Source organism: Pteropus alecto, unplaced genomic scaffold, assembly GCF_000325575.1.
Source record: "Pteropus alecto unplaced genomic scaffold, ASM32557v1 scaffold72, whole genome shotgun sequence".
Taxonomy (NCBI): domain Eukaryota; kingdom Metazoa; phylum Chordata; class Mammalia; order Chiroptera; family Pteropodidae; genus Pteropus; species Pteropus alecto.
Window position 1 is genome coordinate 15,833,348 of NW_006436811.1, and position 10,380 is coordinate 15,843,727.

Genomic DNA, 10,380 nt, shown 5'->3' on the forward strand with positions numbered 1-10,380 from the left:
TTACTATTCTCTAATTCATCATTCTGTCTTCTTGTTTTCTATTCTGTTCTTTTCTTGAATAAAACTCTGGGATTCATCCTTGGTTCTTTGAACCTCCTATTCATTAGCCCCTCTTTGAGTAACCTAATTTTTCTCTTTTAATTATATATATACTGGAGAATCTCTAAATTGCATTTCCAGCACAGACTCCTCTGCTAAACTCCATATTAAATATCCAACTTTTTATTCAACATTTTTACCTATATATATCAGAGAGCCCTCAAAATCAATATGACATCTATACACACTTTCTGGCTACGTATTGGCTGTGATTCTATTTTTGTTTTTAGTGCCTCTATGACCAATAAAAGCTGAGAGTCTTTCCTGGTCTCTTCACCTGCATTACCTAGGCCAGTCTCACGCCCTAATAATTCTCAAATATTAACTGTTTGCTCTACTTTTATGGCCTCCGCAGTTATTATAGTCATTCTTATCCAAGCTCTGAAAACTGCCAGAAACTCCAGGTTTTTCTTTGGTCTTGTGCAAATCTATCTTGCACTGTGTTGCCAGAATAGTTTACCTAAAATTTAATTGTCACATTTACATTATCTTGCTTCAAACTCTTCAGTGGCACCAAACTACTGATTCAATAGAACTCGATCCTTTTAATAGGACACGTAAAGCTTTCTTTAATCTAATCCCTGACTACTTCTCAGTCACTACTTACCCCTTAATTCATACTTTATATTTCTCAGCACTAAACTGCTTACATATCTCTATATGAACTATGCACTCTCTCGCTTCATTATTTTCACTTATGATGTCCATTGTCTTGCAATGTCCTTTTACCAATACTCTTATGGAGAGTGCCAAACCATTTGAACAATGTGTGTGTGTGTGTGTGTGTGTGCGCGCGCACACACACATTCGCACGTGTGTGATTCATTTATTTCTTTTTTCCAGAAACCTTTCCTTGACCTCTTCCAAATTTCTACTGGGTTCATTTCACCCAGGAGCTCCTCATCTGTTCTCTCATCTGCCTGTTAAAATCAATATCATTGCAGCTGGTACATCACCATATCAGTTTCTGTCCTGTATCTGTCTCATCGATTAAATCATGAGCTTAGTAAAAGTACAGAATCTAAATTATTCATTCTAACATAAGAACTCAATGTGTGAGGAAATGAACACATGACAATCTTTTGGGGACACATTTCCTGTCTGTTCGATCCAGTGTTTTTGGTATGTCCTGCACATTTTAGCAGAGAGATTTTATATGTCTATTTGGCTGCTACTTGATCTATTTTGTAACAGTCAAACCAATCAAAGTAAAGGAATATAATTAAATAAATGGTACATTCTTTTATTGGACATTCATTAAAATGACTTTTTCCTTGTGAAAATTTAGAAATAAGTCCTTTCTATGCATCAATAAATAAAAATGCATGTACCAAATATGATAGAAACTTGTCTACATCCTCATTTTTAAACTTATGGGGGATTGAGTTATCTGTGATACAGCTTTACTATTGCTCAATTCTTCAGGAGCATGACTATTAAAAAATATATATTGGCCAAAAGTCTTGGGAAAGTAGGTCACTATAATTGTAAACATGTGTTTTAGTTTAAAAATAAAATGTGGCAAATCTACTTGGATTAAAAATATGTTAGAGAATTTCTCAAGAAAATGAGAAAGAACTCATATTTGAAATAGAGACCAGAAATATTACCCAAATCTAGAGATTCTAAAATATATATATATGAACATATATACATAGTCATTTATAGAATATAATTTATATATATATAATATATTCATTTATAGACTATAAGCATAGTCTATTCATTCTTCAAAGAAGTAATATTATGATAATAACCTTTCTACTTGCTGATTAAAAGTTCTCATGAGTTTTACCTGTTTTCTCCATATTATCTATGTTCTTATTAAATCTAGAAGGATTGAGTTACATTGTTTCTATAGAAAAATACATTTCCTTATTTTTCTGTTTATAAACTATGTCTCAGTTTTGCATGTTATTTTTAGACACTTTTTCTTCTAAAATAGCTGTTAGTGTTTCAATGAAAATCTATGAAAATCACAAATTTGATGGTTGGCTCTGTAGTCACATACCTTCACAGAACCAGTAAATGTATTTCCGACAAGTCTTACTGCTCATATTTATTTTATTTTGTTTAGGAGAAAGAAAAATCACCACTATTTTAGTTGCCATTTCTATAGTATGCTGGTTAAAAAAAAATATTTGTGAGTAATATGTTTCTATAAATATGAATTTATGTATCTAAATAAATTATATTTACATATTAAATATGTTGAAGGGCAACACTCCTGTTAATGATACCTAAGGCAGAGTAAAATGTATATTTTAATATTTCAACAAGTGTTTGTAAATATTTTTAAATGATTTAATATGTGACTATTTTACAGATAATGTATTTATAAAATAATTGTTAACATTTTAAAAATTATCTTTAGTTCTATTGTGAATTTTAGAAGAAAACATTCAGAACTTCTTTAGAACATCTATATATTTGTACAGATGCTATCATACTTCAACATATTTCAGCAGGCTTTTCCTTACTCCTTTAAAATATAGTCATTTAATATAATAATAAAAATGTCACTAAATTAAGACTAATCAGAAGATTCAAATGGAAACTTTTGAAGAGATAGTTCCTCAACATAGGCAAATCTTAAGAAAGTTTATACAGTGAAATTAATGTTTTAAGTATCTTTATAAAAAGTATGGGAAAGAAATAATAGATGTGCAGGACAACACAAAGACTGAGAAATAATACAGTTTATGAAAATTCTATAATGAAGAAATAGTTCAAACAATTCTAAATTTGCCATCTCTAACACTAGGTGGATGGTGGTAACTGGAACAAAAATAAAGAAGCAAAAAATTAATATTATTAGACAATATGTTTGATTTTACATATCGTAGGTTTGATGTACCAGTAAAGGTATTAACCTAGAAGTGCTTATTTGACATTTACAAACTGATTTTGAGATAGATATCATTAACTCCATTTTACTGATGCAGAAAAAGACCCTCAGAGGAGTGAAGTCACTTTCCTCAAAGTTACATGGGTATTAAATATAAAAGCTTAGAATAATCAAAACAAGTATGTCTGACTCCAAAGGCTATGCTTTCAACTACTCTTCAAAGGAATTAATAACATCAAAGTTGAAGATTAATGCAAAAGAAAATGGAAACAAGGAGTGGAGTTTCTTGGGAATTCTCAAACTGTGCAAAATCAGGAAAAGAAATAGGCCATTGGGGAAGGTGCCTAGGAATGTGAGAAGTCAGAAGAAAACAATTGAGCAAGAAAGAAGAAAGAATTACTAGAGAATCAAAGAATGATCAGCAGTATAAAATGCAGTAATGTTCAATAAGAATAAATTTAGTCATAGAAATTAAATTTGGAACTTGATTTTATTATTAATTTGGAGATAGTAATTACAATAGACTACTATGTTGTAAGTAAACTAGGAAGGGACCAAGAGGATAGATGGTGAGGAAATAGGGTATATAACTATAGACCCCAACCTTATCTGTGCTATTGATCTTATACCACTTCAATTAAATTTTGTTCTATTATTAGAAATTTTTCTCTGACTTGACTTTTTTCTTACATATCTCTTCTATTTACATAAATCTGTGTGGGATAATTTTTCTTAAGTAATTAAATGGCTACAAAAATGAAATTAAAAGTGTATATATATTGATTTTGCCACCATTTAAGTATCAAGGTCTATTCTTTGCTCATTGGCTATACTTGAAATAGATAGAGAACAGGAATTGCTTCTTAGCAAATTTATGTTTTAAAAAAGCAACATTTACCGTAGAAAAGAGAATGTGAAAGAAGCATCATCAGAGCAAATATATATACATTCAAGACTGAAGGAAAGGATTCTCTCCCTCTATATATATATATATATATATTTTTATTAAGCTCAAACAAAATTTCAGTCAACTGGGGAGTCATTAGCATAAAGTGAGAAGAATATTCTGTCTCCTGACCCATAGGTATCTGGGAAGAGACCAACTGACTTTAGTAAGCCAAGGAGCTGAAAGGATCATGCTCATACAGGTTGACAGTATGAGGTTGTGTTTATCTTAGAATGAAAATTCTGAAGTGTATAGTGGAAAGGTTAAGAGGAAGAAGGGCGGTATGCCATTGGAAGTGCTGAAGGGAGGGACATGCCTTTGATCAAAGATACAGATTTGAGAAAGTACGACCAATGAATCTCATTCAAAGAATTCAGGAGAAAAAGTCAGCCTTGAAGCCCCTGGACTTGAAGACCCTGGATTGGGACCACATGGTCCAATTGAGTTAGAATTTCCTGGTGAAGTGGGGATGGGGGCAAAAAATAAAGAGGTAGCTAAAGAGATTCAGCAAGGGTCCACTTTAAGAATGAATGCCCCAGGAAGAAACTAATGGAGTTTTGCAAGAAATGCACCGCCCAAAAAGAATAGAGTGGAATGGTAGATTCCTCATTGAGCTTCAGAAACAAACGGCACTTATAAACCAACCTTTGGAACGATTTGGGGTGCATGGCGCCCTGGTGGGACAGTACATTAGGGTAGGTAGGTATTTCCTCCTGGTATCTATGATCATGCCAGCTTGGCTGGCTTTAGAAAGTGATAGTTGTTGAGCTATTATTTCACACCTAAGTTCAGGGAAACATAAGACAAAGTAAACATTATTGACTATACTTGACTTGAAAGTCGCTGTCAAACTCCTTATATGGGAAATATCTCCAACAAGCATACTTTTTTTTTTTTTTTTAATGAGGATCTGAAATTTATAGAGAACAGTGGGAATGTTTCTGATCACACTTCAGTTGGGAATTAATAAAGTTCAGAATTTTGTTTTCTGTATTAGTATTTTTCTTTTCACATTCCAGTACAGAAATAACTGTTTTTGATAAAACAATAGATGAATAAGCTTGTTTTATATAGTTTATATTAAGCTAATTTAAGAGCTGTTTCTAAATTTTAGTAAAATATTTAATATTTAAACATTTGTCACAGTCATAAACCAGATCCAAAATAAATATATGGCTATATTTTTGTGGAGTTTATCTATTAAACCTTTAGTGTATCGACATTTTTTTTTTATGAAATAAGGAAAACATGAAGCTATTTTTTTTTTAATTAATCAGAGAAACAAAGTATACTTTAGGCAAATTGTTTAAATTTGTTTGGGGGTTAGCTGTTTGATACATATATACATTTTTTGTATGCAAATGTTTCCTGTGATTATACTCAAATGAACTTTTTTGTAACAATAACAAAAATAAGGTCCCCAGCATGAGCCAGGACAGGTCCATTTGTATAGAAAATCCACTGAAATTGGCTTGGGTGGGCCTGTGCATTGAGAGTGGCCGGGTCTCAGGGAATGACCAGTGTTAGCCAAGTTGATGGAGGCTCAGAATAGTGCCCACGTATGTCTGCAAGCTGGGTGGGGTAGGGCTCAACAAAGGAACACTGCCCTCTGCCAGCATTTCTTTCTGGATCAAGCTGCCTCTCTAGCCCTCACCCTGAAGCCAGACCACTCATTTCCTCCCTGTATGTCTCTGGTGCCTTCTGAGCTGCTGCTCTAACACTGGAACTCAGAGTGAGTGAGTCCATCAGTGAGTAAGGCCATGCATGGGCCCCTTAAGCAGAAAGTCTTTGACTCCCTTAATTCTCTGTTTCACGCAGCCATGATCTCAGCTGATTTTCATAGCCAGAATTTATGGAGACTTCTCTTCCGGGCACTGGAGCCCTAGGATGGGAAGCCTGGTGTGGGGCTGGGACTCCTTGTTCTCCCACAGGGAAGTCTGCAGCTGAGATATCCCTCCTGATTCTCAACCAACACACATGAGTGTAAGACCAGCCCATTTTGCACCTTTGCCCCTCCTACCAGTCTCAAGTGGCTTCTTCTGTGTAGCACTTCTATTCAGTTAGACTTCATGTGATTCTCAACAATGACTATTCTGTAGTTTAGTTGTAATTTTGATGTCGTTGTAAGAGGAGGCAAGCACAGTGTTTATCTACTCCCTCATCTTGACCGGAAGCTATGAAGGGCTTTTTAAATTGTGTGTTTTTGTTTCTGTTTCTGTTTTCTACTGATTCCTTAGAAACTATAATAATGCCTTGCATTATATAACCAAGTATTGATTAAACTAAAGCTTGAATAACTTAATACAATGACTAAAAAAGAGTAAACACTTAAAAATGTTAATTCTCAGTACTGGAGCAAACCAAGCTGCTTATGAGAATTGAAATATCTATGCCAGAATTTGCAAACATGTATAAAAGGTCAGACACTAAATGCTTTATGACTTGAGGGCCAGAGATTCTGTTGCAACTACTCAACAGTACCTTAGTAGTGCAAAAATATCCAAAGACAGTAAATAAATGGGCATAACCGTGTTCCAATAAAATTTTATTTACATAAATAGAAAGCGGCCACTCTCCTGGCCGCAGGAATTTTCCAAAAGATCCATGAACTCTTCAATATATAGTACTAAAGGACAGGTTGCATAACAAGACTCATTAAACCTCTGGCATCAAAGCATACACTTACTGTGTATCTCAATCTCAATCGACCTAATCTTAATCCTAATCAACCATTTAAAACCATACATTAAACCTGACATCCAAATCTCGTAAATATCCTAATTTTGACATCTCCTGATGAAATGGTAGTAAGTTAAGGCAGTGCTTTCTTTTAATGCTGAAAGCAAAACAGAAAGTTTTAATAATATTATGAGAAGCTAGCATTTGATATTTGCCTTGTGCTATTATCCACTTGCTTTCTTCATACTTTCTTTTTTTCTTCAAATATTGCCAAAACATTAAAATTTACTTGCATTGGAAAATTTTTTTCATAATCACAGTTTAACATTTCATAGACTATTTTATTAACTCTAATAATATCAAGTGTATTTGGCTTATTCGTGGTTAGAAACAAATATAAGTGATTTGGTAAGCAGAAACATCAATTGGAGGAGGTACAAGTGCTCAGATGTACAGTTCAATGTGTGACAACCAGTAGTATATTTTATAGAGGGAAAGGTGAACAAGGTGGTTAAGTACAAGTCAATTAACTATTGGGCATCTTTAAAATTTTCATATTCTAAGAACTTCTCAGTTGGCTGCTTCCAGGCTTTCATAGAAACAATTAGATCTCTGTCATTTTATTTGGTTGGGGATGAGGACTTGTTTTATATTTCAGAATTTCCAGAATATTTTAGGGTAAAAGGAGTGATGATTTTTATATGACACTATTTTTCTTGCCTCTTAAAAATATCTTTTGTTTCTTAATTCAATCTGAACATCCTTATATTTTAGTAGTATATGTCCATCTATGTTTATTGTCCCAATTGATGTATTTTACTCTGCTCTGACACATATTTAAAAAAAATATGTGTTCTACATAAATTTCTAATCAGTTTTTTTTCTTTTGAACTATAATTTAATTTTCACTTTATCTTCTTAATTTTTGGAAAAAATGTATTATAAATATTTGGAAAAATACATTCTACTTGTGCTTCCTATTGAAGTGCTTAATATTAAATGTTAAAGAATATAAAATAATAAACTTTTCTCTAATTATCCACATTTAAATAATAATGAGGTTCATATTGAATCATTGCATAGTTTGAAAAAATTAACAAAATTTTACCTATCCTTTCTTTTACTCATTTCTCATTTTCTAAAATTGTTTTAAATTAAATTTATTTGGGTAATATTTGTTAATAAAATTACATAGGTTTCAAGTGTACAACTCAGTAATACATCATCTGTATATTGCATTGTGTGTTCACCATCCAAAGTCAAATTTCCTTCTGTCATCATTTATTTTACCTCTTTTACTCTTTCCTACCCCTCCTCTCTACTTCTAATCTAGTAATTACTAAACTGTAATCTGTGTCTATGATTTTTTGTTTGTCTTCTTCATTTGTTGCTTTCAATTCTATATCCCACATATGAATTAAGTCATATGGTTCTCAATTTTTTCTGACTTATTTTGCTAGCATAATAATCTCAAGATCAATCCATGTTGTTGCAAAGGGCACTATTTCATCTTATAGGTGAGTAATATTCCATTTTATATATACACCACATCTTTTATTTAATCATCGGTCAAAGGGAACTTCAGTTGTTTCCAAATCTTGTCCATCGTAAATAATGCTGCAATGAACATCAGGGTGTGTATATTTTTATAGATAAATGTTTGTGAATTTTGGGAACAGATGCCATGAAGAGAAATTATTAAATCATATAGTAATTCTATTTTTAATTTTTAAAGACCTCCATACTGTTTTCCAAGCTGGCTGTACCAGTTTACATTCCTACCAGCAGTGTATGAGAGTTTCTCTTATCCCACAACCTTTCCAACACTTATCACTTGTCTTGTTAATAATCACTAATCTAACAGGTGTGAGGTGGTATCTCATTGTGGTTTTGATTTGCATTTCCCTAATAGCCAGTGAAATTGAGCATCTTTTCATATGTCAGTTGGCTATTTGTATGTCTTCTTGGAAGAAGTGTCTATTCAGGTCCTCTGCCCATTTTTTAATTAGATTGTTTGATTTTTGTTGTTGATTTGTATGAGTTCTTTATATATTTTGGATATTAAGTCCTTATCAGAGGCATTGTTAGTAAATATCTTCTCCCATTTAGTTGGTACCCTCTTTATTTTGTTGATGGTTTCTTTTGCTGTGTAGAAGCTTTTTAGTTTGATACAGTCCCATTTGTCTTCATGCTTTCTTCCTTCTGAAATATATAGCTGCCCTCTCTCTAAATGGTACTATCAGATGTCATTCAAATGCTCTTTTCACAATGGCTCTGCCCTTATATTCTCTGATGAAAAACCATTTCTCAATGACTTGGGATACCCATTATATATACATGTATATGTATATGTATATGTATATGTATATGTATATGTACGGGTATGGGTATGTGTATGTGTATGTGTATATGTATATATATATGTATACGTATATGTATATGTACATGTACATGTACATGTATATGTATATGTATGATTTTCCCTCAGAATAGTGCTATAAGAAAAAAGATTATGTGGAATTTGGAGTCAGGGAGATCTGGGTTTGGATATTTGCCTTGTCATCTATGTGTTCTAATACGAACAGCTTGTTACTATCTTTTAGCCACTTTTCCTCTTTTATAAAATTGCATTATTACAATCCACTTTATGTGATTGCTAAGAGCTAAATGATATAATGAAGTTGACTAATTTTTTTTTTTTTCATATTGTGTTTCAACTGCTATGGCCGACAATTTTGATATAGTTTGTATCTCTAAAGTTTCACCTTTCTATATGTACTAAACATTTTGGATTTTTATAAATAAATTTTATTTAATTTTTCTACTTTATTAAAGTATTTTTAAAATTTTTGAATCCCCTACTCGTCACTATGTTTCAGATACTAGTGTTATTGAATCTAACAACATAGTTACTGGTCAAAAACTCAGTTAATATTTTTGACTAAATAGTGTATGGAAAGATGGAGAGATAAAATTTCAAACTAATAAGTTTTATTCTCGATTATTAAAGAAAATGTCTCTAGAGTCAACCTATTCAACTTTTATGAACTAATTTAAATTTGCCTATCCCCTCAACTAACTTTGTGTTAGGCTCTTCCATCATTCTGTGTAGTAGTACTTTAAAACATGAACAACTTTTAAGTGTTTAACAATTATATGAGCGAACTTTCTTGTTTCCTTATAGCAAAATTCTGTAAATTATTTTTTCTAAAGCTAGAGAGAAACTAAGGACAAAATGTATGTACAAAACATAAAGGTTTATCATTTGAAACTGCGACATCTCACACATTTGCAAATCTAAACTCACGTCTATCAAAGAGTCTGAAATAAGGCATATTCTAAACATAGAAAATAAGCCCTTCAAAGTTTTATTTTGAAATGTGCCTAATATGGGTAATTCTGTTTGAAAACCAGAGATATAAAAGTCGATGTCTAGGAAAGGACTAATGACAGAAATGTTTAGGTTTGCCATATTCTTCTACCATGGACTTTAACCTAATAATATTGAATAGCAGTGTGGAGCATAATACAACAATCTTGCTTCTGAATCTTTCAGTTTGCAATGTACTTGCTTTGCCTGAATTAGTTCGTTTTATCAGTTTACAGTTTACATCAATATTAACATGGCTCAAGCACATAAACAGTGATAATGTTTAACTGAAGAGGGTAAACCTCTCAGTACAGTCCATCTACTGTTCTAGAAGTTAACAGATGGACCCTCAGGAGACAAGAAGACCAAACAGATTATAGAGTAAAAGCCAAAACTTCTGTGTGCAGACAGTCTTACAGGAATTCAATTCTGTAAGAA